The sequence below is a fragment of the Nycticebus coucang genome, chromosome 22, assembly GCF_027406575.1.
Source record: "Nycticebus coucang isolate mNycCou1 chromosome 22, mNycCou1.pri, whole genome shotgun sequence".
Classification (NCBI taxonomy): domain Eukaryota; kingdom Metazoa; phylum Chordata; class Mammalia; order Primates; family Lorisidae; genus Nycticebus; species Nycticebus coucang.
Window position 1 is genome coordinate 21,374,646 of NC_069801.1, and position 26,163 is coordinate 21,400,808.

Here is a 26,163-nt window from a genome sequence, read left to right on the forward strand (position 1 = left end):
CAGGCCTGTAATCCTCACACTCTAAGAGGCTGAGGCAGGAGGATTGCTTAAGCAACACTGAGACCCCATCTCTACTAAAAATGGAAAAATTGGCCAGGCATTGTGGTGGGTGCCTGTAGTCCCGGCTACTCAGGCGGCTGAGGCAGAAAGATGGCTTAAACCGAGGAGTTTGAGGTTGATGTTACCTAAGATGATGCCAGGGCACTCTAGCCTGGACAACAAAGTGATATTCTATCTCAAAAAAATAAATAAATAAATAAGAAGAGAAGAACGTTTCCTAAGGAGGGGGTAATATAATAAGCAGAAGTCTTTCCTTTTTTTTTTGAGACAGAGTCTCACTGTATCACCCTCAGCAGAGTGCTGTGACGTCACTGCTCACAGCAACCTCAAACTCTTGGGATTAGGTGATTCTCCTGCCTTAGCCTCCCAAGTAGCTGGGGGGACTACAGGTGCCCAACGCCCAACTATTTTGTTGTTGTTGTTGTAGTTATCATTGTTGTTTGGCAGGCCCAGGCCAGGTTTGAACCCCCAAGCCCCAGGTGCATGTGGTCAGCACCCTAGCCGCTGAGCTACAGGCACCGAGCCAAGCAGAAGTCTTTTTTTTTTTTTTTTTTTTTTGAGACAGAGTCTCACTATGTCGCCCTCGGTAGAGTGCCATGCCATGGCGTCACAGCTCACAGCAACCTCAAACTCAAACTCAGGAGGGCTCAAGCGAGTCTCCTGCCTCAGCCTCCCTAGTAGCTGGGACTACAGAGCACCCGCCACAATGCCTGGCTATTTTTTTCTGTTGCAGTTGTCATTGTTGTTTAGCTGGCCCAGGTCAGGCTCGAACCCTCCAGCTCTTGTACATGTAGCCCATGCCCTACCCACTGAGCCACGGGCGCCACCCCAAGCGTAAGTCTTAATGGAAAAGACACAATTCCAATGGCTTGTACCATACATCATCAAATGTAGATGCCATTGTTTATAAAATGCATATGACTCAGGAAATATTAAAATGAGAGGGAAAATGTACATCTCAGAATCAATAAAACACCTTTTTTTTTTTAGATAGAGTCTCATTTTGTTGCCTTCTGTAGATTGCTGTGGCGTCGTAACTCGCAGCAACCTGTAACTTTGGGGCTCAAATGATCCTCTTGCCTTAGCCTTCAGAGTAGCTGGGACTACAGGTGCCTGCCACAATGCCTGGCTAGTTTTTCTATTTTTTACAGTTTTCTTTTTTTTTTTTTTTTTTTGGCCGGGGCTGGGTTTGAACCCGCTACCTCCGGTATATGGGGTTGACACCCTACTCCTTTGAGCCACAGGCGCCGCCCTAGTTTTTCTATTTTTAGTAGAGATAAGGTCTCAATCTTGCTTAAGCTGGTCTTGAATTCCTGAGCTCAAGCAATCACTCACCTCAGTCTCCCAGAGTGCTAGGATTGTAGGCACGAACTATTGCACCTGGCCAACTTTTTTTTTTTTTAAAGAAAGAATCTTGCTGGGAGGCTGAGGCAAGAGAATCGCCCAAGCCCAAGAGCTGAAGGTTGCTGTGAGCTGTGATGCCAAGGCACTCTACCAAGGGTGGCAAAGTAAAGAAAAGAAAGGAAAGAATCTTGCTAGGTTGCCCAGGTTACAGTGCAGTGGTTATTTGCAAGTGTAATCACAGCATACTGCAGCCTCAAACTTCTGGGATCAAGGGGTCCTCCCGCCTCAGCCTTGTAAGTGTCTTGTAAGTGTCTACACAGGCATGCATATTTTGAAATATATTTTTTATACAATGAGAAGGTGGACAAGGTGGTCTTTAAGAGATTTTCATCCTATCCCAGCTACTCAAGAGGCTGAGGCAGGAGGCTTGCCTAAGAGTTTGAGATCAGCCTGGGCAACACTTCAAGATACCATTTCTAAAAAAACAAAATTAGGCTCGGCGCCTGTGGCTCAAGCAGTTAATGTGCCAGCCACATACACCAGAGTTGGCAGGTTTGAATCCAGGCCAGGATTGCCAAACAACAATGACAACTACAACCAAAAAATAGCCAGGCATTGTAGCAGGTGCCTGTAGTCCTAGCTACTTGGGAGGCAGAGGCAGGAGAATCACTTGAGCCCAGGGGTTGGAGGTTGCTGTGAGCTGTGATGGCACAGCACTCTACCGAGAGCAATATAATAAGACTCTGCCTCCAAAAAATAAATAAAATAATAAATAAATAAAATAAAATTAGCCAAGCATGGTGGCGCACACCTATAGTCACGGCTACTTGGGATATTGGGGTGGGAGGATTACTTGAGCCCAGGAGTTCAAGGCTAGCCTGGACAACATAGCAAGATCCAGTTTCTTTAAAAAAAAATAAAAAATCAATGTAGCTTTGTTGACCCAGAGGCATGTTCAGTTAAGGGAAGAGGTTGGTAAATCTGAGCCTCATCTGTAAAATGGGAAAAATAAAACCTACCTCACGGGATAATTGTAAGGATAAGATGAAATAACATATGTAATTCTTCTAGAGGGGTACCTAGCACCCAATAAGTACTCAGCATTTGATACTTCACAGTCCAATTCAAAGGAATGCTGAGTTTGTTTGGACTCACGCCTTGTGATAATGGAATAAGAACAGCAGGCCAAATACAACAATAAGCATTATACAAGGTCTCTCTTTTTCGGGGCGGGGTGGAGCAGACAAGAGTCTCACTTTTTCACCCTGGGTAGTGTGCTGGGGCATTACAGCTCACAAGCAACCTCAAACTCTTGGACTCAAGTGAGAACATCATGCCTCAGCCTCCTGAGTAGCTGGGACTACAGGCACCCACCAAAATGTCCAGCTATTTTTAGAGACAGGATCTTGCTCTTGCTCAGGCTGATCCCCAACTCATGAGCTCAAGCAATCCACCCAATTCAGCCTCCCAGAATGCTAGGATTACAGGCATGTGAGCCACCGCATACGAGGGCTCTCCTAATTGGTCCTCTCCTGCTTGGTCTCAGTGAAGGTCAAGTAGTGGGTGAACCTCTTACTTTCTGAGACTAGCTCTCCAGGAGACAAATGCAGAGAAAAATGTACAACCTCTGCTTATATTAGAAAAATTTTAAGGATTAAGACAAAAGTATCAGTCTTCTGAATGGTAGTCAAGAGTTGACCCAGTATTTTCATATTATGTACTTTGAAATCAAAACAGTCTCAATGAGACTATTATCTGGATTATGGCATTTCATTTTAAAACAAACAAAAAAACGCTTTCATCTTAAAGGCCCAAAGGCAAGTATCACCACTTCTAAGACACTTTCCTTGACTCTCCTAGTCTGAATTCATTTCTTCCTCTCTAAAAGTGCTAAAGAAGTATGCTGAACCTTCTATTATATTCTATTTTGTAGCACAGATTTGGGGGGTTTACAACTCTTTGAGTATAAAAATTGAAAAACAAAGTATCTTTAAGCCTAACAGAAGTAGTAATAGCAACAGCAGCTATCTGGAGGCAAGGGTGGGATTCTTAACACTTCTTTGTACCCTACAGTGTCTGCTCAATAAATATTTGCTGAATTCCCAAAATGTGCCAGATATTTATTCACATTTTCTTGAATATCTCTAATCCTCAAAATAATTCTCTAAAGTCTCTAATAAAATTCTGGTTTTATAGATGAGAAAGCTAAAACTCAGTGAGTCCATAATTTTTTTTTTTTTTTTTTTGAGACAGGGTCTCATTATGTCACCCTCGGTAGAGTGCCATGGCACACAGCTCACAGCAACCTCAAACTCTTGGGCTCAAGTGATTCCCTTGCCTCAGCCTCCCAAGTAGCTGGGACTACAGGCGCCTGCTGCAGTGCCTGGCTATTTTTTTGTTGCAGTTGTTTAGCTGGCCCAGACCAGGTTCGTCAAACCCACCACCCTTGGTGTATGTGGCTGGCGCCATAACCACTGTGTTTATGGGCACTGAGCTATGATTCCATAATTTTATCAAAGTCACACAGATAGCTTTTAAACTCAGGTCCATCTATATTCAAAGTTCACGGTCTTTTCATGATACCACATCAACTAAGAAGTTAGACAAATAGGCCCATACTTCCCATCTTCATACATGAATGCTACAAAACTCTACACTAGTTCTTCCGCTTCAGAAAAAAACTACATGCTAACTTAAGAAAGCCTTCCTGACATATTTACCCTAGAACTGAAATGGTGTTAATGAGGATAACACACTGCTTTCTCCCTCTCTACACCCAATTTTAGCCAGCTGCTCGGGGGCTTCACATCCTTCACTTTAAGCAACATAAACACTGGCTTATTTATTTTTATTTCTTTATTTTTTTTTTTTGTAGAGACAGAGTCTCACTTTATGGCCCTCGGTAGAGTGCATGGCCTCACACAGCTCACAGCAACCTCCAACTCCTGGGCTTAAGCGATTCTCTTGCCTCAGCCTCCCACCACAACACCCGGCTATTTTTGGTTGCAGTTTGGCCGGGGCCGGGTTTGAACCCGCCACCCTCGGTATATGGGGCCGGTGCCTTACCGACTGAGCCACAGGCGCAGCCCAACACTGGCTTATTTAAAGTGCCAGCCTCAGATAACATATTCAGATGCTTTGGTTTTTCAAAAAAACCCATTTTCAAACAGGTAGGCATTTGGAGTTCCATTATTTCTGATGGGTTACTTTTATCTACAGGATCTCTGAGAATCACTTTAAACTTCATTCTCTGTTCACTGTTCAACCCTTCAAATCTTGTCATCAGGGACTTTTTTTTAAAGCACCTAATCTTTCGTCTTCTCTTACAATGAACCAAAACACATTCCTATGGGCAATTCCTAAACTATGCATGTATACTTTAATATAATATTCTTCTGACCCTTTTTCTAAAATGCACAGTTGTTTTTCCTATTTAGCCCAAGTCAAGACAATTATATCAGAAGTGAGTTTTTTCTCCCATCTCTTTTTGCATACAGGGAATACTGAAAAGATAAGTCTCTTTTAATTATTATTATTGTTTTTTTTTTGTAGAGACAGAGTCTCACTTTATGGCCCTCGGTAGAGTGCCATGGCATCACACAGCTCACAGCAACCTCCAACTCCTGGGCTTAGGCGATTCTCTTGCCTCAGCCTCCCGAGTAGCTGGGACTACAGGCGCCCGCCACAACGCCCAGCTATTTTTTGTTTTGCAATTCAGCCGGGGCCGGGTTTGAACCCGCCACCCTCGGTATATGGGGCCGGCACCTTACCGACTGAGCCACAGGCGCCGCCCCTCTTTTAATTATTAAATGTAAATAGCTCATTAAATATAATCCAACTACTTTAATTGTAAGAAGGAAGTAATTACAATATGTACACGTATTTTTGCCTAGATTTAATATCTTAAACTTTTCAGCATTAATATTTTAAATTAACCTTTGACCTTAAGAATGCAAGAAACTGATGCCCGTTAAAAAAGAAATATATATATATACATACATATATAGGTGGCACCCATAGCTCAACTCAACTGCAACAACAAAAAAAATAGCCGGGCATTGTGGTGGGCGCCTATGGTCCCAGCTTCTTGGGAGGCTGAGGCAAGAGAATCACTTGAGCCCAAGAGTTTGAGGTTGCTGTGAGCTATGACACTGTAGTACTCTAATACTATTTGGTGAACCTCCTTAAGCCCAGGAGTTTGAGGTTGCTGTGAGATAGGCAACAGCTTGAGACTCTGTCTAAAAAAAAAAAAAAAAAAAAAAATTTATATATATATATAAAGCTGTTGTGATTTCACCTACTAACAATTTTGGTGGCAACAGCCCCACTTTCACAGAGAGAGGTAATTAAATACCACCTGCCCAAACTGAACTGGTACTACTTCTTCTCTGCTATAAATCATGTTAAAGAGTCTGTTTTATATTCTAATGCCTTAGTGTAGTGGTTCTCAACCTGTGGGTCACGACCCCCTTTTTAACAATGAAAATACACTGTGGCATTAGGAAGGTTGAGAACCACTGCCTTAGTGGGACAAAAAGACTGGAGATAAATTCAGTGGCATTCTAATCATAAAAGCATTACTTGGGAAGACAATTCCAAGACAAAATTTGTTAGAGGAATGTCTTTAGTACAGCAGCCTGAACTATCCATTACCCAATCATAGCTATCTGGGACCACCCCCAAACATTCTTCTTGCTCTCTGGTCTCTTGCCCTTCAAGTTTGCTGTTATATAACATTTTCCCTCTGCAGCTATCTTTGGTTTTTATCCCTTTTTGTTGACCAATGGTAAGTAAACTGCATAGCTAAGTCTCCATTTACTGCTTTGGTTCTGCCAAGGTCTGAGAACTGAATAATATTTATTAGAAAGGAGGGAAGAGTCTTACATAGATGAGAAATTAAGATTGACCTTTGTTTTTCTATCTACTATCAAAATGTTTTTTTTTTTCCCCTTGAAGGCTAGACTTGCTTTAACCTCCTACCAAAATCTTAATGAGTATTAAGATATGAATATACATTTATAAAAGTAAAATTAGAATTACATTAACAGAACTTTCTCCAAACTTCAGAAATAGCAAGAACTAGGCTGGGCACAGTGGCTTATGGTTGTAATCCTAGCACCCTGGGAGGCCCAGGTGGGAGATCACTTGAGCCCAGGAGTTTGAGGTTGCTGTGAGTTAGGCTAATACCACAACACTCTAGATTGCGTATGAAACTATGAGTCTCTGTTTAAAAAAAAAAAAAGAAAAAGAAAAATATAGCAAGAATTGTATGAATATATATGCTGTAAAGGTAACAAGTGGGTCATTTGTACAATTTCTCTCCAAAGTAGAAAAGTTCTATTAAGACACATCATGTGGGGCGGCACCTGTGGCTCAGTGAGCAGGGCGCCGGCCCCATATACCGAGGGTGGCGGGTTCAAACCCAGCCCCGGCCAAACTGCAACAAAAAAATAGCCAGGCGTTGTGGCGGGCGCCTGTAGTCCCAGCTATTCGGGAGGCTGAGGCAGGAGAATCACCTAAGCCCAGGAGTTGGAGGTTGCTGTGAGCTGTGTGACGCCACGGCACTCTACCAAGGGCAATAAAGTGAGACTCTGTCTCTACAAAAAAAAAAAAAGACACATCATGTGTTTTAGATAACTCCCAAGATTTCACTGAAATAGATTTTTTGTTCAGACCTTATATTAATGAGCCAAAGGTATAGGTCTGCCTCACTGATACCATTTCACTAAACAAATTAATGAAATGAATGAGGCTAACTATGACTAATTCCCTTAGTTATTTGATTTTAGCCATGTTGGAGCAGTTCCTGATTAGAAAGAAAGGCTGGCTTCTGCTGTCCTCTAGCCTAACTATCCTAAGTTTTCTTTTGGTCTAAAAGGATAGTGACATGGGTTGCTGTGGGTTCTCTCACCCCTAAGCACTAATGGACTCTGAACAGTTTCCAAAGGTTAGCAGAAAGAATGGAGCCTGGTATATGATGAGGATAACTGCTCTAGAAGGACAGCACCATTAAAAGACACTAAGAATTAATTTCAAAGGTAAAAGATGCACTAACAGCTAAAACTAAGCCCCTTGAAATACTTAAATGATTCAAGTTTTATCTTAATAACACTGGTATTTCTGTAGAAAATATATCTTATTAGCCCAAACCCCGAAAGTTAAAAAGGTGTCTTTAAATGCCTGTTAGCCTAAAATTGCCATCTTCCAGGCTTTAAAAGGATTGATTTTCTGGAGAAAGACAGTAAGATGCCAAATTCTGTTCAATAGAGATGAGAATACTATTTGGTGAACCTATTCTGCACCTGTGGAAGTAAAAGAATAAGACTGGCTCACACACCCCAGAGGGAGGATGGTATTTATGTGCGCCCTCCCTCTGACCTCTTGCCAGCAAATACAAGAAAGTCCTTTTTTGCGGCTTAGGGGCGGGCCCAGGACTTTCAACTACCCATTCAAGAAGGGTTACAATTCTCCTCCTCCATAATTAAGTCCCCTTTCCCACTCTCTATGCATGCATGAATTGCAGTGACACTGACATGGGGGCCTGACATTAGTCTTTGAAGGTCATTTAAATCCTCCTCCTTCCAAGCTGCCTTAAAAGCAATGCATCATCCATTCCACAATGCTTTTGGGTGAAGTTTGACTAAATAGTACTCAAAGAGGAATCACCTAAAGAATAAAAAGAAAGAGGGCTCCAAATTCTTGTATCATAAAAAGAGCAAATCAAAGAAAACATGATAAAACTTGGTTAGTCAAGAGACAATAGTAGGAGAAACACTAAATACCTAACACTGTACGAATGAAAACACTTCCACTGATAATCCCTTTCATCTAGGAAAGTAGGAAAGGTCACTCACAGTATGGCCCCTTTAGCTACAGTCTCATCTCTTGAGATTCTCACACACACACACACACACACTTCACTGCAGTCCTACACACCTTCTCATGGCTCCCCATTGTATCCTATTCTCTATTACATTCATAATTTTTCTCAAATCTGACCACCTACTACAACTCCACCATCTGAGGAGTTATAAGATTGAGGCTTAAGTAAAACATTTCTTTTTTTTTTTTTTAAGCAAAACATTTCTTGATGGGCCTCAACGTGAAGGAGGTTGGTGTCAGGCGGTGCCTGTGGCTCAGTGAGTAGGGCGCCGGCCCCATATGCCGAGGGTGGCAGGTTCAAACCCAGCCCCGGCCAAACTGCAACAACAACAAAATAGCTGGGTGTTGTGGCGGGCGCCTGTAGTCCCAGCTGCTCGGGAGGCTGAGGCAAGAGAATCGCGTAAGCCCAAGAGTTAGAGGTTGCTGTGAGCCGTGTGACGCCACGGCACTCTACCCGAGGGCGGTACAGTGAGACTCTGTCTCTACAAAAAAAAAAAAAAAAAAAAGGAGGTTGGTGTCCCCTCTCCCACAAGCCGTAATGGTTCTCTAAATTTCCATGATACTTTGTCATGCACTGGATTAAAATGACTGATTTTCTTTTTTTTTTTTTTTTTTGTAGAGACAGAGTGTCACTTTATGCCCTTTGGGTAGAGTGCCATGGCATCACACAGCTCACAGCAACTTCCAACTCCTGGGCTCAAGCGATTCTCTTGCCTCAGCCTCCTGGGTAGCTTGGACGACAGGAGCCCGCCACCATGCCCAGCTATTTTTTGGTTGCAGTTCAGCCGGGGCCGGGTTTGAACCCGCCACCCTCGGTATGTGGGGCCGGCGCCCTACCGACTGAGCCACAGGCGCCGCCCCAAAATGACTGATTTTCTTACGTGTTCTCTCACTGGATTGTGAGTTTGCTGAGGTGAGTGCTGTAAGTCATCTCCAAACCTAGTGCCTACCACTGTGCTAAGTACCAAGAGAATGCTCAATAATTTTTTTTTGTTTGAGACAGTCTCATTATGTCGCCCTTGGTAGAGTGCTGTCGCATCACAGCTCACAGCAACCTCAATTTGGGCTTAAGCGATTCTCTTGCCTCAGCCTCCTGAGTAGTTGGGACTACAGGTGCCCGCCACAACGCCTGGCTATTTTTTTTGTTATTGTTGCATTTGTCGTTGTTGTTTTAGCAGGGCTGGGGCTGGGCTCGAACCTGCCAGCCTCGGTGTATGTAGCTGGTGCCCTACTCACTGAGCTAAGGGCACCAAGCCAATACATTTTTATCAAATGAATGAAGCCAGTTAGTAGTTCTTGTGCTTTGACTTCACGAAGGTAAGGATAAAGAGTGTCAGGACTTGTAGTTTTATAGTATGGCTTTCTAAGGGAAGATAACCCAATCTGAATAGCACAAGTCCAACTTGTTTTAGAATTAAGGTTCCTTGCCTCTCTCCGGGTTATAAGAAAGGATCTATGTATACTCTTCAAGCCCAAGGAAACAATCAGGGGTCCAACTTGGGAAGACACAGTAGTGTGAGAAGTCAAAAATTAGAAACTACTGGCTCGGTGCCTGTAGCTCAAGTGGCTAAGTCGCCAGCCACATACACCAGAGCTGGCGGGTTCGAATACAGCCCAGGCCTGACAAACAATGACAACTACAACCAAAAAATAGCCAAATGTTGTGATGAGTGCCTGTAGTTGTAGCTACTCGGGAGGCTGAGGCAAGAGAATCGCTTAAGCCCAGGAGTTGGAGGTTGCTGAGAGCTATGATGCCACATCACTCTACCCAGGGTGGACAGCTTGAGGCTCTGCCTAAAAAAAAAAAAAAAAAAAAAAAAAAAAAAAAATTAGAAACTACTTAACCAGTTTGTTGTATTTCAAATTGTATATAAAAACCAGCACACACTACCCCATAAATGCATTAATGTACACAATTATGATTTAATAAAATAAAATAAATTAGAAACTAAAGCCACCTTGACCAACATGAGCTGTTTGCCATTTCCATTTTATTCATGTGCCTCAAAGCTTGTACTCCCTAATATAAAGAGAGAAAAAGATAGAATTATTAGCCAAGGGAGAGAATTTCAAAAAAGCTAAGGAAGGTCAGAATAAGGTAAGTCATGAAAATTAGCATACATCCAAAGCTTGAATGAATCCAGGCTGTCTTAAACTCTCTAGGCCAGTGGTTCTCAACCTTCCTAATGCCGCGACCCTTTAATACAGTTCCTCATGTTTTGGTGATCCCCAACCATAAAATTATTTTCGTTGCTACTTCGTAACTATAATTTTGCTACTGTTATGAATCATAATGTAAATATCTGATATGCAGGATGTATTTAGGCAACCCCTGTGAAAGGGTTGTTCGACTCCCAAAGGGGTCATGACCCACAGATTGAGAACCACTGTTCTAGGCACTATGCCTAAAATGTTAATAAGTCCCTGAATCCTTCTTTTCCCTCTCAAATCAGCTCCTTGCTTCCTTCCCCCCAATTCTTTTTCCTATCCATCCGCGTACCCATCTGCCTGCTTTTTCTTTCAAATTTTTCTCTTCCTTTCTTTTCCTTTCCATTGCCTCTTTCGCTTTCTCCCTCCCAACCTTCCTTGTTCATTTTCCTCTAAAAATACAGATACAGCTGCTCAAAATCTGGAATACAAATGACAACTATAAAATATAGTTGTCTATATAGTGCATAAAATATAGTTGTCTATGCAATGGCCCATTCCCACAGTCCCAGGTACTTGGGAGGTTGAGGCAGGAGGAGCACTTGAACCCAGGAGTTTAAAGCCAGCTTAGGATGGGGCGCCCGTAGCTAAGCGGTTAGGGCACCAGCCACATGCTCTGGGGCTGGTGGGTTCAAACCCAGCCCAGGCCTGCTAAACAAAAATAAATAAATAAATACATAAAACCAGCTTAGGCAACATAGCAAAATTTTCTTTAAAAAAAAGTTATATGTGTGTGGGTAGCATTTGTATAAAGTAACATACAATTATCTGTTCATTCATTCATTTACTGAACTTTATGGACCAGGCACTGTGCCATACACACAAGGTATTATTACTTCCAACTTTCATTACCTTCATAGAGCTTGCAAGCTAGTGAAGGAGATAAACAAAAAGAGGACATAAATTAGACTCTGTGATAAGTGACTGCAAATGCTAAGTTCAAGGTATTATGGAGACATCCAACTCTAATTGGGGTGGGGGTGGGGAGTCAGTTAAGAAAGGGTGTCTATAGACAAATAAGGCTAGTTAAGAGAAATTCCAGGTGGAGAAAGCAGCAGGTACAGAGGCAAACAGTGTTCCAGGAACACCAAATAGCATGGTGTGGCTGAAGTGCAGGAAGTCACCAGTGATGAGGCTAATTAAGGCAGGCAGAAGCCAAGGCACAGAGAGCCTTGTATGCCACACTGTAACACTTGGAGTGTGCTGAAGGCATAGGGATTTGTAAGCTTGAGGCCAGAGAGCAACATGATCAGATTTGCATTTAGAAAGCTCTCTCTGGCAGCAGTGTGGAGGATGTGCTACAGGACTGGGTGAAAGACTGAGGCAGTAGTCCAAGTGGAAGCACTGCTAATTGATCGATAGAATCTACCTAACAGGAGAGTTGCAACATCAGATGATAGAAAGAGCTCTATATGAGACTGAGACCAGGTTCTATCACTGACAAGTTTCCTCCCTTAAACAATTAAATTACATCGGTAGCCTCCCCATTCATGGGAATAGTTCCAAGACCCCCAGAAGATGCCTGAAACTACTGACAGTACCGAACCCTATATACAGTATGATTTTTCCTAAAAATACCTACGATAAAATTTTATTTATAAAGATACAGTAAGAGATCAACAATAAATAGAACAATTATAACAAAATATGGTAATAAAATCATGTAAATATGGTCTCTCTCTCAAACTATCTAACTATAATGTACTCACCTATTTTTGGACCACAACTGATCACACATAAAAACTACAGATAAGGAGGGACTAATGTACTTAATCTCTCTAGGCCTTAGTTTTTATATTTTGAAAAATGTGTATTTATGTGAAAGAAGAACTAGAGGGAACACTAGGCTAGATCAGGTGTCACTAATCTTTTTCCTTTTTTTTTTTACTGTGATTCATCAGTGCAGGACTAATCTTTCCTTAATGCTTTAAAAACATTAATACATAAAATTTTTTTTAAATATATATAAGGTAAAGAAATCATGATAGAGCAAGTATCAGGGTACCTATCATCCAGTCTAAGAATAATACTCCCTGGCTCGGCGCCTATAGCTCAAGTGGCTAAAGCGCCAGCCACATACACCAGAGCTGGCGGGTTCCAATCCAGCCTAGGTCTGCCAACAATGACAACTACAACCAAAAAATAGCCAGGCATTGTGGAGGGTGCCTATAGTCCCAGCTACTTGGGAGGCTGAGGCAAGAGAATCGCTTAAGCCCAGGAGTTGGAGGTTGCTGTGAGTTGTGATGCCATAGCACTCTACCCAGGGCAACAGCTTGAAGCTCTGTCTCAAAAGAAAAAAAGAACAAGAATAATACTCCCATTAGCTTCAAAGGCCCCTGCATGCCTCTCATAAACCCATCTCTTCCTTACCCTGAGATAACCTCTACCTGAAGTATGTGCTTTTGTATATAATTTTTATCCCATTTCTATCTCTAAACGTTATAGTGTTTAGTCCCATGTGTTACTGAACTTCACACTTCACGTCTCTAATCTTTTTTTTTTTTTTTTGTAGAGACAGAGTCTCACTGTACCGCCCTCGGGTAGAGTGCCATGGCGTCACACGGCTCACAGCAACCTCTAACTCTTGGGCTTCCGCCATTCTCTTGCCTCAGCCTCCCAAGCAGCTGGTGTACGCAATCTTCAACAACATTGTCACTCTACAATTAGTTCTTTATGTTGCTACAGTTGCAATTTACTAAATCCACTGTTATGTAGTATTCTGTTCTATGAACATATCACAATTTACTTATCTAATCTCAGGTTGATGGACACTGGTGTGTTTTTCCAGTTTAGATTTTTTGATAGTCTGTTTTGCTCTTGCCAATAGTGTTGCTATGGACAGTTTTGTCTCCTGTTGCCCCTGTATATAGTTATTTGGGGTAAATACCTGGGAATGGAACATCTTGGTCATAGGGTATACACATCTTTAGCCATGAGATAACACCAAATTATTTTGAAAAAATGGCTGCATTAATTCATGCTCCTACTTTCAGGGTTCTAGTTGCTTAATATCCTTGCCAACATTTTTTTTTTCTTTTTGCAGTTTTTGGCCAGGGCTGGGTTTGAACCTGCCACCTCCGGCATATGGGGCCTGCGCCCTACCCCTTTGAGCCACAGGCGCCGCCCGCTTGCCAACATTTTTTGTCAGACTTTTAATTTTTGCCAATCTGATGAACATTAAACCAGTATATCTCTATAGTTTAAATTTGCATTTCCCTGTTTACTGATGAGGCTGAACATCCCCAACCCTTTTCATAGAAAGGAGCTACTTTTTACTTTTCCACAAACTAAGATCAAGCTCCCCTCTACTCCAATAGCACTCAATTATTCCTTCTATTATAGCAGCCATTCCGTACTGCAGTTGTACCAGGAAAATACTGTGAGCTCTTTGAGGGAAGGCACCATCTTTTAAATCCAGAGTTGCCAAACAGCACTTTTATCACCCATTGAACCTTCATTAAATACTGAATAAGATGAACAGAATCTGCTGGGAAAAAAAAAATCTCTAAACACTGGAAAGGTTCTTGCTGACTATGAAGAAAAAAATCAGAGAAAAGGCAAGGAATGAGACAAGAAGTGGGAGCTAAAGTGAAATGAACTGTGACCATTAGGTCCCTTTAGTAGAGACACGTGTCAGAAGAGCCAGGAAGTGAAAAGATAAAATTATAGATTGATTTCTTTTTTTTTTTTTTTTTTTGTAGAGACAGAGTCTCACTTTATGGCCCTGGGTAGAGTGCTGTGACGTCACACAGCTCACAGCAACCTCCAACTCCTGGGCTTAGGCAATCCTCCTGCCTCAGCCTCCCGAGTAGCTGGGACTACAGGTGCCCGCCACAACGCCCAGCTATTTTTTTGTTGCAGTTTGGCCGGGGCTGGGCTTGAACTTGCCACACTCGGTATATGGGGCCGGCGCCCTGCTCACTGAGCCACAGGTGCCGCCCCATAGATCGATTTCTTAATGTGGGGGACAGCAGTATAGAAAAGTAGAATTTATAATTGATGCTAAAACTATGGGCTGTATCTTGAAAGTTTAATGGATTCATCAAGAAAATTATTTGGGGCCGGGCGTGGTGGCTCACGCCTGTAGTCCCAGCACTGTGGGAGGCCGAGGCGGGTGGACTGCCTGAGCTCGGAAGTTTGAGACCAGTATGAACAGCAGTGAGCCAGAGCGTAAGACCTCGTCTCTACTAACATCATAAACAGCCAGACGTTGTGGTGAGTGTCTGTAATCCCAGCTACTGGGGAGGCAAGGGGATAGGAGGCAAGGAGACAGAGCATCTCCAGAGGAAGAACATTAAAAAAAAAAAGAAGAAAGAAAATGAACAAAAAAAAAAAAAAAAAGAGTAGTTTAAACGAAGAAGAATGAACAAGCAAGCTGAAATTAAAAATTAAAAAAAAATTATTTTGGCATGGAGAAGTTAAAAACAGCTCCCATTTATTTAATAGTTAAAGGTTTTTCATTTTTTTCAAGTCATCATGGTAAATTATCCTATGCTAATATTTTGTCCATTTTTTTTTTTTTTTGGCCGGGGCTAGGTTTGAACCCGCCACCTCCGGCATATGGGACCGGCACCCTACTCCTTGAGCCACAGGCGCTGCCCTAGTTTGTCCATTTTTATCTAAATTTTCAAATTAATTGGCATAGTCAGTATTCATAATACTTCTTAATTAAACTGATTAGCAAAAATTATTATAATTAAAACAAAATGGCTAAAAAGAAGTTTAGGCATAGTGGCTCATGCCTCTAATCCTAGCATTTTGTAAGGCTGACAAGGGAAGATTACTTGAGGACAGGAGTTCGAGAGTAGTCTGAGCAACACAGTGAAAAAAAAATAGTAAGCTGACTTTTTAGTGGCACATCCCTGTAGTCCCAGTTACTCAGAAGGCTGAGGCAGGAGGATTGCTTGAGCCCAGAAATTTAAGGTTGCAGTGAGCTATGATGACACCACTGCATTGTATCTCTGGCAATAGAGCAAGGCCTTATCTCAAAAAAAAAAAAAAAAAAAGGGCGGCACCTGTGGCTCAAAGGAGTAGAGCGCTTGGCCGCCCAACATTTTCTATTTTTTCCTTTTTTTTTTTTTTTTAGAGACAGAGTTTCACTTTGTCGCCCTTGGTAGAGTGCTGTGACGTCACAGTTCATAGCAACCTCCAGCTCTTGGGCTTAGGCGAGTCTCTTGCCTCAGCCTCCTGAGTAGCTTGGACCACAGGCACCCACCATAACACTCGGCTATTTTTTGTTGCAGTTTGGCCAGGGCCGGGTTTGAACCCGCCACCATGGGGCTGACGCCCTACTCATTGACCCATAGGCGCCACCCACTACAACAGTTTCATGTGTCTCTGTGTTCTCAGAATATAGGCTTCTTTTTGGATGGGAGAGTATGTCTACCATAGTCTTTTGCTTATATTCTCAAAAATATTTGATTTTCTATACCAAATAAAAATACAAAGTTCATAATTAAAGCCAAACAGGTATCTCATTATTTTAATAGCAGATTTCCATTTGTGCATGGGTGACCTCAGCAACATTTGTAATCATCTCTAAAAATAAAGATTTGGGGGTCAGGCGCAGTAGTTCACATCTGTAATCCTAGCACTCTGGGAAGCCAAGGCCGGAGGATCCCTTGAGTTCAGGAGTTTCAAGACCAGCCCAAGAAAGAGTAAGACCCTGCTTCTAATAAAAATAGAAAAACTAGTGGTGCCTCGTGGCAGGCACCTGGCTGAGGCAGTAGGATCTTTTGAGCCCAGAAGCTTGAGGTTGTCATGAGCTAGGCTGATGCCAGGGCACTCTAGCATGAGGCAACAAAGCAAGACTCTGTCTCAAAAAAATAAATAAAAATAAAGATTTCTGACTGGGCATGGTGGCTTATACCTGTAATCACAGCACTTTGGAAGGCCAAAGCAGGAGCATCCCTGAAGGCCAGGAGTTCAGGCCCAGACAGGGCAACCCTGTCGCTACCAAAAAAAAAAAAAAAAAAGTTAAACAATGAGCTATACATGGTGGCATGCACCTGTAGTCCTAGCTACTCAGGAGGAAGGATGGTTTGAGCCCAGAAGTTCAAGGATGCAATGAGTTATGATCATGCCACTGCACTCCAGTTTGGTAGCAGAAAGAGATCTTGTTTCAAAAAATAAACAAAGATGTTTAAAACTTAAGTAAAAATTGGGCTGGGTACAGTGGCTTATGTCAATACTCTGAGCACTTTGGAAGCCTGAAGAAGATACCTGAGTCCAGAAGTTCAAGACCAGCCTGTAGAATACAGTCAGATCCCCTTTCTACAAAACAACAAAAAAATTAGTTGGGCACAGTGATGTGCGCCTATAGTCCTAGTAACTTGGGAAGCTGAGGCAGGAGGATCTCTTGAGCCCAGGAATTTGACGTTATAGTGAGCTATGACTGGGCAACTACACTCCAGCCTGGTGACAAAATGAAACTCTGTCTCTTAAAAAAAAAAAAAAAGAAGAAGAAGAAAAAGAGAAAGGCCAGGCCCAGTAGCTCGTGCCTATAATTCCAACACTCTGAGAGGCCAAGGCAGGTAGATCACCTAAGCTCAGGAGTTCAAGACCAGCTTGAGCAAGAATGAGACTCCATCTCTACTAAAAATAGAAAAACTAGCTGGATGTTGTGGTGGGCACCTGTAATCCCTGCTACTTGGGAGGCTGAGGATCTGAAGAGGATCTCTTGAGCCCAAGAGTTTGAGAGGTTTCTGTGAGCTATGATGACATGGCACTCTACCCAGGGCAACAGAGTGAGATTGTCTCAAAAGAAAAAGAAAAAACATGGCGGTGCCCGTAGCTCAATAGGCAAGGGCGCTGGCCACATACACCTAGGGTAGTGGGTACGAATCCGGCCAGGGTCTGCTAAGCAATGACAACTGCAACCAAAAAATAGCCAGGTCCTGTGGTGGGTGCCTGTAGTCCCAGCTACTTGCGAGGCTGATGAAAGAGAATCACTTAAGCCCAAGTTATAGAGGTTGCTGTGAGCTGTGATGCCACAGCACTCCACCTAGGGCGACAGTTTGAGACCCTGTCTCATAAAAAAAAAGGAAAGAAAAGAAAAAACATTTCAGCATCCTTCTATCCCTCCTGCTCTAGTAGATCTGCACTTTGTTAAATACATACTGTATGAAGACAATGATGCAAAGAGGTTCGATCTTTAAAACTCCAATGCAGATTGGGCGGCACCTGTGGCTCAGGGAGTAGGGCGCCAGCCCCGGCCAAACTGCATCAACAACAAAAAAAAAGTCGGATGTTGTGGCAGGCACCTGTAATCCCAGCTACTCAGGAGGCTGAGGCAAGAGAATCACCTAAGCCCAAGAGCTGGAGGTTGCTGTGAGCTGTAATGCCATGGCACTCTACCGAGGGCAACAAAGTGAGACTCTGTCTCAAAAAAAAAAAAAAACAAAAAAACTCCAATGCAGATTTTATTAGAATAATTTTTAAAGCTTAGAGATTTGTCAAAAAAATACTAGCCCTCTACAGTAAAAGTTAACCCCTAACTGGATGCAGCTCCAGGAGAGTGTTATTACAAATAAGTATAATTAGGAGGTGGAGCAAGATGGTGGCTGAGTAACAGCTTCCCTGCAACTGGGCACGCAATAGGCTTTAAACCAACCGAAATAAGGAAGGATAAGGATGGACACTTCATATTTGTTAAAGGTAATACTCAATATGATGAGATTTCAATTAATATTTATGTACCCAATTATTAATATTTACGTACCCAACCAGAACACACCTCAATTTATAAGAGAAACTCTAACAGACATGAGCAACTTGATTTCCTCCAGTTCCACAGTAGTTGGAGATTTTAACACCCCTTTAGCGGTGCTGGATACCATCCTCCGAAAAGACACTAAGCAAAGAAATTTTAGATTTAAACTTAACCATTCAATATCTGGACTTAACAGACATCTACAGAACATTTCATCCCAACAAAAACTGAATTCACATTCTTCTCATCAGCCCATGGAACATACTCCAAAATCGACCACATCCTAGGCCACAAATCCAACTTCAGCAAATTTTTAAAAATAGAAATTATTCCTTGCATCTTCTCAGACCATCATGGAATAAAAGTTGAACTCAACAACAACAGGAACCTGCATACCCATACAAAAACATGGAAGCTAAACAACCTTATACTGAAGGATACATGGGTTATAGATGAGATTAAGAAGGAAATTACCAAATTTTTGGAACAAAACGACAATCAAGACACGAATTACCAGAACCGCTGGGATACTGCAAAGGCAGTCCTAAGAGGGAAATTTATAGCACTGCAAGCCTTCCTCAAGAAAATGGAAAGAGAATCAATGAATCCCCAACAAAAAAAAGGAAAAAAAAAAAAGAAATTAATGCAAAAAAAAAAGAAAATGGAAAGAGAGGAAGTTAATAACTTAATGGGACATCTCAAGCAACTGGAGAAGGAAGAACACTTCAACCCCAAACCCAGCAGAAGAAAGGAAATAACCAAAGTCAGAGCAGAATTAAATGAAATTGAAAACAAAAGAATTATACAACAGATCAATAAATCCAAAAATTGGTTTTTTGAAAAGATCAACAAAACAGATAAACCTTTGGCCAACCTAACCAGGAAAAAAAGGAGTAAAATCTCTAATTTCATCAATCAGAAATGGTAATGATGAAATAACAGACCCCCTCAGAAATGCAAAAACCCTTAACGAATACTACAAGAAACTCTACTCTCAGGAATATGAGAAAATGAAAGAAATCGACCAATACCTGGAAGTACGCCACCTACCAAGACTTAGCCAGAATGAAGTAGAAATGTTGAACAGGCCTATATCAAGTTCTGAAATAGCATCAACTATACAAAATCTCCCTAAAAAGAAAAGCCCAGGACCAGATGGCTTTGCGTCAGAATTCTACCAAACTTTTAAAGAAGAACTAGTACCTATACTACTAAACCTCTTCCAAAATATAGAAAAAGAAGGAATATTATCCAACACATTCAAACATCACCTTGATCCCCAAACCAGGGAAAGACCCAACAAGAAAAGAAAATTATAAACCAATATCACTAATGAATATTGATGCAAAAATACTCAATAATATTGTAACAAACAGAATCCAACAACACATCAAAAAATTATACACCACGACCAAGTGGGATTTATCCCAGGGTCTCATGGCTGGTTCAATATACATAAATCTATAAATGTAATTCAGCACATAAACTAAAAAATAAGGACCATATGATTCTTTCAATTGACGCAGAAAATCTTTTGATAATATCCAGCATCCCTTCATGATCAGAACACTTAAGAAAATTGGTATAGAAGGGACATTTCTTAAACTAATAGAGGCCATCTACAGCAAACCCACAGCTAATATCGTATTGAATGGAGTTAAATCGAAATCATTTCCACTTAGATCAGGAACCAGGCAAGGTCGCCCATTGTCTCCATTGCTCTTGAACATTGTAATGAAAGTTTTACCCGTTGCAATTAGGGAAGAAAAGGCAATCAAGGGTCAGAAGAGATCAAACTTTCACTCTTTGCAGATGATATGATCGTATATCTGGAAAACACTAGGGATTCTACTACAAAACTTTTAGAAGTGATCAAGGAATACAGCAATGTCTCAGAATTGCTACAGAATCAACACCCATAAATCTGTAGCCTTTATATATACCAACCATAACCAAGCCGAAAAAACAGTCAAGGACTCTATTCCTTTCACAGTAGTACCAAAGAAGATGAAATATTTGGGAGTATACCTAACAAAGGACGTGAAAAATCTCTACCAAGAGAACTATGAAACTTCAAGAAAAGAAATAGCTGAAGATGTTAACAAATGGAAAAATACACCATGCTCATGGCTGAAAAGAATCAACATTGTTAAAATGTCTATACTACCCAAAGCAATATATAATTTTTTTTCTTTTTTTTTTTTTTGGTAGTTTTTGGCCGGGGCTGGGTTTGAACCCGCCACCTCCGGCATATGGGGCTGGCGCCCACTCCTCTGAGCCACAGGCGCCGCCCCTAGCAATATATAATTTTAATGCAATTCCTATTAAAGCTCCATTGTCATATGTTAAAGATCTTGAAAAAATAATATTTTGTTTTATATGGAATCAGAAAAAACCTTGAATAGCCAAAACATTACTCAGCAATAAAAACACAGCAGGAGGAATCACACTACCAGACCTGAGACTGTACTATAAATTGATAGTTATCAAAACAGCATGGTATTGGCACAAAAACAGAGAAGTAGATGTCTGGAACAGAATAGAAAACCAAGAGATGAATCCAGCTACTTACAGTTATTTGATCGTTGACAAGCCAATTAAAAACATTCAGTGGGGAAAAGATTCCCTATTTAACAAATGGTACTAAGTGAACTGGCTGGCAACCTGTAGAAGATTGAAACTGGACCCACACCTTTCACCATTAACTAAGATAGACTCTCACTGGATAAAAGATTTAAACTTAAGACATGAAACTATAAAAATACTTGAAGAAAGTGCAGGGAAAACTCTTGAAGGAATTGGCCTGGGTGAATATTTTATGAGGAGGACTCCCCAGGCAATTGAAGCAATATCAAAAATACACTACTGGGACCTGATCAAACTAAAAAGCTTCTGCACAGCCAAGAACATAATAAGTAAAGCAAGCAGACAGCCCTCAGAATGGGAGAAAATATTTGCAGGTTATACCTCTGATAAAGGTCTAATAACCAGAATCCACAGAGAACGCAAACGTATTAGCAAGAAAAGAACATGTGATCCTATCTCAGGGTGGGCAAGGGACTTAAAGAGAAACTTCTCTAAAGAAGACAGACGCACGATCTACAAACACATGACAGACGCACGATCTACAAAGCTCATCATCCTTAATCATCAGAGAAATGCAAATCAAAACTACTTTGAGATATCACCTAACCCCAGTAAGAGTAGCCCACATAACAAAATCCCAAAACCAGAGATGTTGGCGTGGATGTGGAGAAAAGGGCACACTTCTACACTGCTGGTGGGAATGCACACTAATATGTTCCTTCTGGAAAGATGTTTGGAGAATACTTAGAGACCTAAAAATAGACCTGTCATTCTATCTTATAATTCCTTTACTAGGTTTATACCCAGAAGACCAAAAGTCACAATATAACAAAGACATCTGTAGCCGGGCATTGTGGTGGGCGCCTGTAGTCCCAGCTACTCAGGAGGCTGAGGCAAGAGAATCGCTTAAGCCCAGGAGTTGGAGGTTGCTGTGAGCTGTATGATGCCATGGCACTCTACCGAGGGCCATAACAAGACATGATTGCAAGAGGGACTTTACCTAACAATTGCAATCAGTGTAACCTGGCTTATTGTACCCTCAATGAATCCCCAACAATAAAAAAAAAAAAAGAAAGCACAGAAAAAAAAAAAAAGAGACTCTGTCTCTAAAAAAAAAAAAAAAAGAAACAAAGACATCTGTACCAGAATGTTTATTGCAGCCCAATTCATAATTGCTAAGTCATGGAAGAAGCCCAAGTGCCCATCGACCCACAAATGGACTAGCAAATTGTGGTACATGTATACCATGGAATATTATGCAGCCTTAAAGACGGAGACTTTACCTCTTTCATGTTTACATGGATGGAGCTGGAACATATTCTTCTTAGCAAAGTATCTCAGGAATGGAAGAAAAAGTATCCAATGTACTCAGCCCTACTATGAAGCTAAATTATAGCTTTTACATGAAGGCTATAACCCAACTATAGCACAAGACTATGAGGAAAGGCCCAAGGAAGGGGAAGTGGGGGGGAAAGTTAGGTGGAGGGAGGGTAATGGGTGGGGCCACACCTATGGTGCATCTTAGAATGGGTACAGGCAAAACTTACTAAACACAGAATACAAATGTCTACATACAATAACTAAGAAAATGCCATGAAGGCTACGCTGAACAGTTTGATGAGAATATTTCAGATTGTATACGAAACCAGCACAGTGTACCCCTTGATTGCACTAATGTACACAGCTGAGATTTAACAATAAAAAAAAATATGTATAATTAGAAGAATGGCAATGGATACTATCTGGCCAACAGATCAACAAGACAACACACATGCCTTTGATTCTAGACTGGTATAATCCTTTTCATAGCCTCCAGTACCATACAATAAGGTTATTTCCAAATATCTACAAGGAAGTTGACAACAGTAATATTTCTCTGTCAATCTAGTAATGCAGATGCATTTACCAGCTTCTCTCCTTGTAGAAATCATGTTAATAAAGATGTTTTGGGATTTATGGTTTTAAATGCCAACATTTTTTAAAATGGGACAAGTGTTACAGAAATTCCTACTGGTATTTTTCAGACTTGGAAGAAATGGAGTTTGACAAAAGAGTATTTCCCAAATGGTCTGGAAGGAAGCAAAAGAATTAGCAAAATCAAGAGAAGAAAAGATAAAAATGCATTAGGTGAAGGCCTGAGTTCTGTTGGCAAGATAAAAGTATCCGTATTGTATGAACAAGAATTCATGATAAACAAAATTCAATTATAATGAGGCAATTATCAAATATCCTATCACATCTGTTAAAACTGAACTCTGCCAAGAGGTATCCTTTTAGGGTGTCCATTCGTCTTGGTTTACATCAATCATCCCAGAGTGATTAATAGTACTGCTTCTTACTCTTCAAAGTGAATTGGTTTATACGATAAATTATATGAACACCCTATCCTTGAAGAACAAGAAGGCAGAGATGCTAATACAGCCCAGTGTTTAGGATCCAGTCATAATCCCACAGTCAAATTCAGTACGAACATACCTCATTTATTTAGCACCATGAATAGTGCAACACAATAGCACTATAATTAAGAACATGGATTCTGTAACAAAATGGCCTGGGTTCAAACCTCAGCCTTGCTATATACACTTTTTAGCTGTATGACCTCAGAAAAATTATTTTGTTTTACTTTTTATTTTATTTATTTATTTATTTATTTATTTTTGAGACAGAGCCTGAAGCTGTCACCCTGGGTAGAGTGCCGTAGCATCACAGCTTACAGCAACCTCCAACTCCTGGGCTCAAGTGATTCTCCTGCCTCTGCCTCCCAAGTAACTGGACTATAGGCGCCCACCACAATGTCTGGCTATTTTTTGGTTGTAGTTGTCATTGTTGTTTGGCAGGCCTGGGCTGGGTTTGAACCCACCAGCTCCAGTGTTATGTAGCTGGCGCCCTAGCCACTGAACTAGAGGTGCTGAGCCTATCAATTGTTTCTGAAACAGAATATATTAAATATAATTTAACTTTTTCTTGGTTAAATCAGGATATTCAAATCAGCAGTGGTACTGCTATAAAACTGTGACACAGTTACAGGTGTCTGAGAGATAAAGTCTATTTGCCTCTGTCGTAAAATTGCTACAAAGTTCTGAGCAGACAACTTGAACCTCCTTCTGCTGGCATGCTTCTGATCATTAGCATGTATTAACATTCTTAATCTATATTATTCTAATAATACTCATGGGTCATATAAAGCTTCTAGTTTTAAAAGCACTTTCATATCATCTCTCCTTAATTCAATAAATATTTATTATCATTTGATTAATTAGATAATATGAGCCTTACAGGTAATCTATGAGGTAAAAAGATCATATATTATTACTACCCTCAATTTTTTCTCATGGGGGGGGTGGTTACAGAGCTAGTGCTTGGCTTCCCAGACTACTATTCCCAATTTTAACCATCTATTTATACACAAATAAATTAAGGCTCAAAGAAGTCAAGTGACTTACTTGGGCCACAGGGTCAATAAGTAACACAGTTAGCCCTCACATACCTGGGTCCTCTGTGCCTATATATGTATCTGAGTGAGGCCCTGGGGTGATGCTACTTTTGGTGTAAAGTGAAAGGAGCTTTCTGAAAGGTCTACCCACTCAGCTAAGTTTTAGATGCAAAGAACTGAATTCTGATTGGTGGAAATTGCCAGATGTCTTTTCAGATGTTCTTCCTCTGCACTTTCTCAGATATCTAAAATTCTCTGAACTTTACAGCAATACTTTATTAATGTAGATTCCAAATATTTTAAACGAGATAAATTCACATGTGAGCTAAAGTTTACCTCTGCACTCTAATAAAGACTAAGAAAACAGTGTAAATTATGATTGCAGGATATGCCAAAGTAGTGGTGGGTTCAAATCCGGCCCAAGCCAAAAACTGCAAAAAAAAAAAAAAAAAAAAGACTGGAGGGACAAAGGTTTAATGAGCTGTTTCTAAGCATTTCAACTCTAATTTACATACAGTTAAAGTTAAATTGCACATCATTCTCAGCTATTCATTAAACCAGGTACACGGACCTCTACCTAACAAAATAACCTGGTAACACTATTAGCCTAGTTTCAATTACTATATGAACTCAAAGGAACAGCTATAGCTAAAAGAAAAACAACATACAACACTCTCATTAGCTTTTCCCCCAATTAGCCCAAATTAATGACTTGATAGTACCTCCAATGATGACCCACAAAACCTATTTTCCCCTGATGGCCTAGAGTAGAAGCTAAAATGTAGTTAAACCACCTGTTCTAGTACCTAGGTAGAGGAAGCAAGACAAAAATGGCAATGGCATAGAGCTAAGATCCAGAGGTCTAGGGTTCTTGGGTAGATTATGGCCTGCAATCTTTGTGACCTTAGTTAAATCACTCAACTTCCCCAGCTTTCAGTTACCTTATTTACCAAATGAGGGAGCTGACAATGCCGTCTCTAAATACAGTATCCCACTACAAAGATCCAAAGCTCTTTGGGGAAAGGGCAGAAAATGTGTTAAGACAAGTCTGGAACATCTTACTATACTAGAAAATGAGGAATACTATTAAAAACTACTGTAGTGCTGGGCATGGTGGCTCATGCCTGTAATCCTAACACTCTGGGGGTCAGAGGCAGATGGATTTGCTTGAGTTCAGGAGTTCAAGACCAGCTTGAGTAAGAGTGAGACCCCATTTCTACTAAAACAGAAAAAAATGGTGGCTCACGTCTGTAATTCTAGCACTCTGGGAGGTCGAGACGGGTGGACTAGCCTGAGCCAGAGTGAGACCTTGTCTCTAAAAACAGCCTGATATTGTGGCGGGTACCTGTAGTCCCAATTACTTTTTTTGTTGTTTTGTTTTTGTTTTTTGAGACAGAGTCTCACTACACCGCCCTAGGTAGAGTGTCATAGCATCGCAACTCACAGCAACCTCCAACTCTTAGGCTTAAGCAATTCTCTTGCCCCCGCCTCCCAAGTAGCTGGGACTACAGGCACCCACCACAATGCCTGGCTTTTTTTTGTTCCAGTTGTCATTGTTGTTTAGCCTGCCCAGGTGGCTATGAACCCGCCAGCCTCAGTACATGTGGCCAGCGCTGTAACCACTGGCTCTATAGGCGCTGAACCAGTCCCAACTACTTGGGAGGCTGAGGCGAGAGAATTGCTTGAGCCCAAGAGTTTGAGGTTGCCGTGAGCTATGATGCTACAGCACTCTACAGAGGACAATAAAGTGAGACTCTGGCTCCAAAAAGAAAAAAAAGATAAAATAGAAAAACTAGCTGGGTATAATGGCAAGCACCAATAGTCCAACTTTGGGGAGGCTGAGGCAGGAGTACTACCTGAGGCCAAGAGGTTGCATTTAGTCTGGGTAACAGAGCAAGACCCCATCTCTAAAAAAAATCCAAAAAAACAAAAACAAAAA

At 41.2% G+C, this 26,163-nt stretch overlaps 1 protein-coding gene across 4 annotated transcripts in view; it reads right to left on the bottom strand.

Moving 5' to 3' along the window:
* WASF2 (WASP family member 2) overlaps positions 1-26,163 on the bottom strand; it is a 112,977-nt gene that overhangs the window by 34,789 nt on the left and 52,025 nt on the right. Inside the window, exon 1 of one of the 4 annotated variants that reach the window (XM_053575871.1) lies at positions 9,839-10,037. The exons of the other annotated variants lie outside the window; for them this stretch is intronic. The gene's annotated coding sequence lies outside the window, so the exon portion shown is untranslated. Of the gene's footprint in view, positions 1-9,838; positions 10,038-26,163 lie in introns of those variants that run through there. 4 annotated transcript variants of the gene reach the window in all.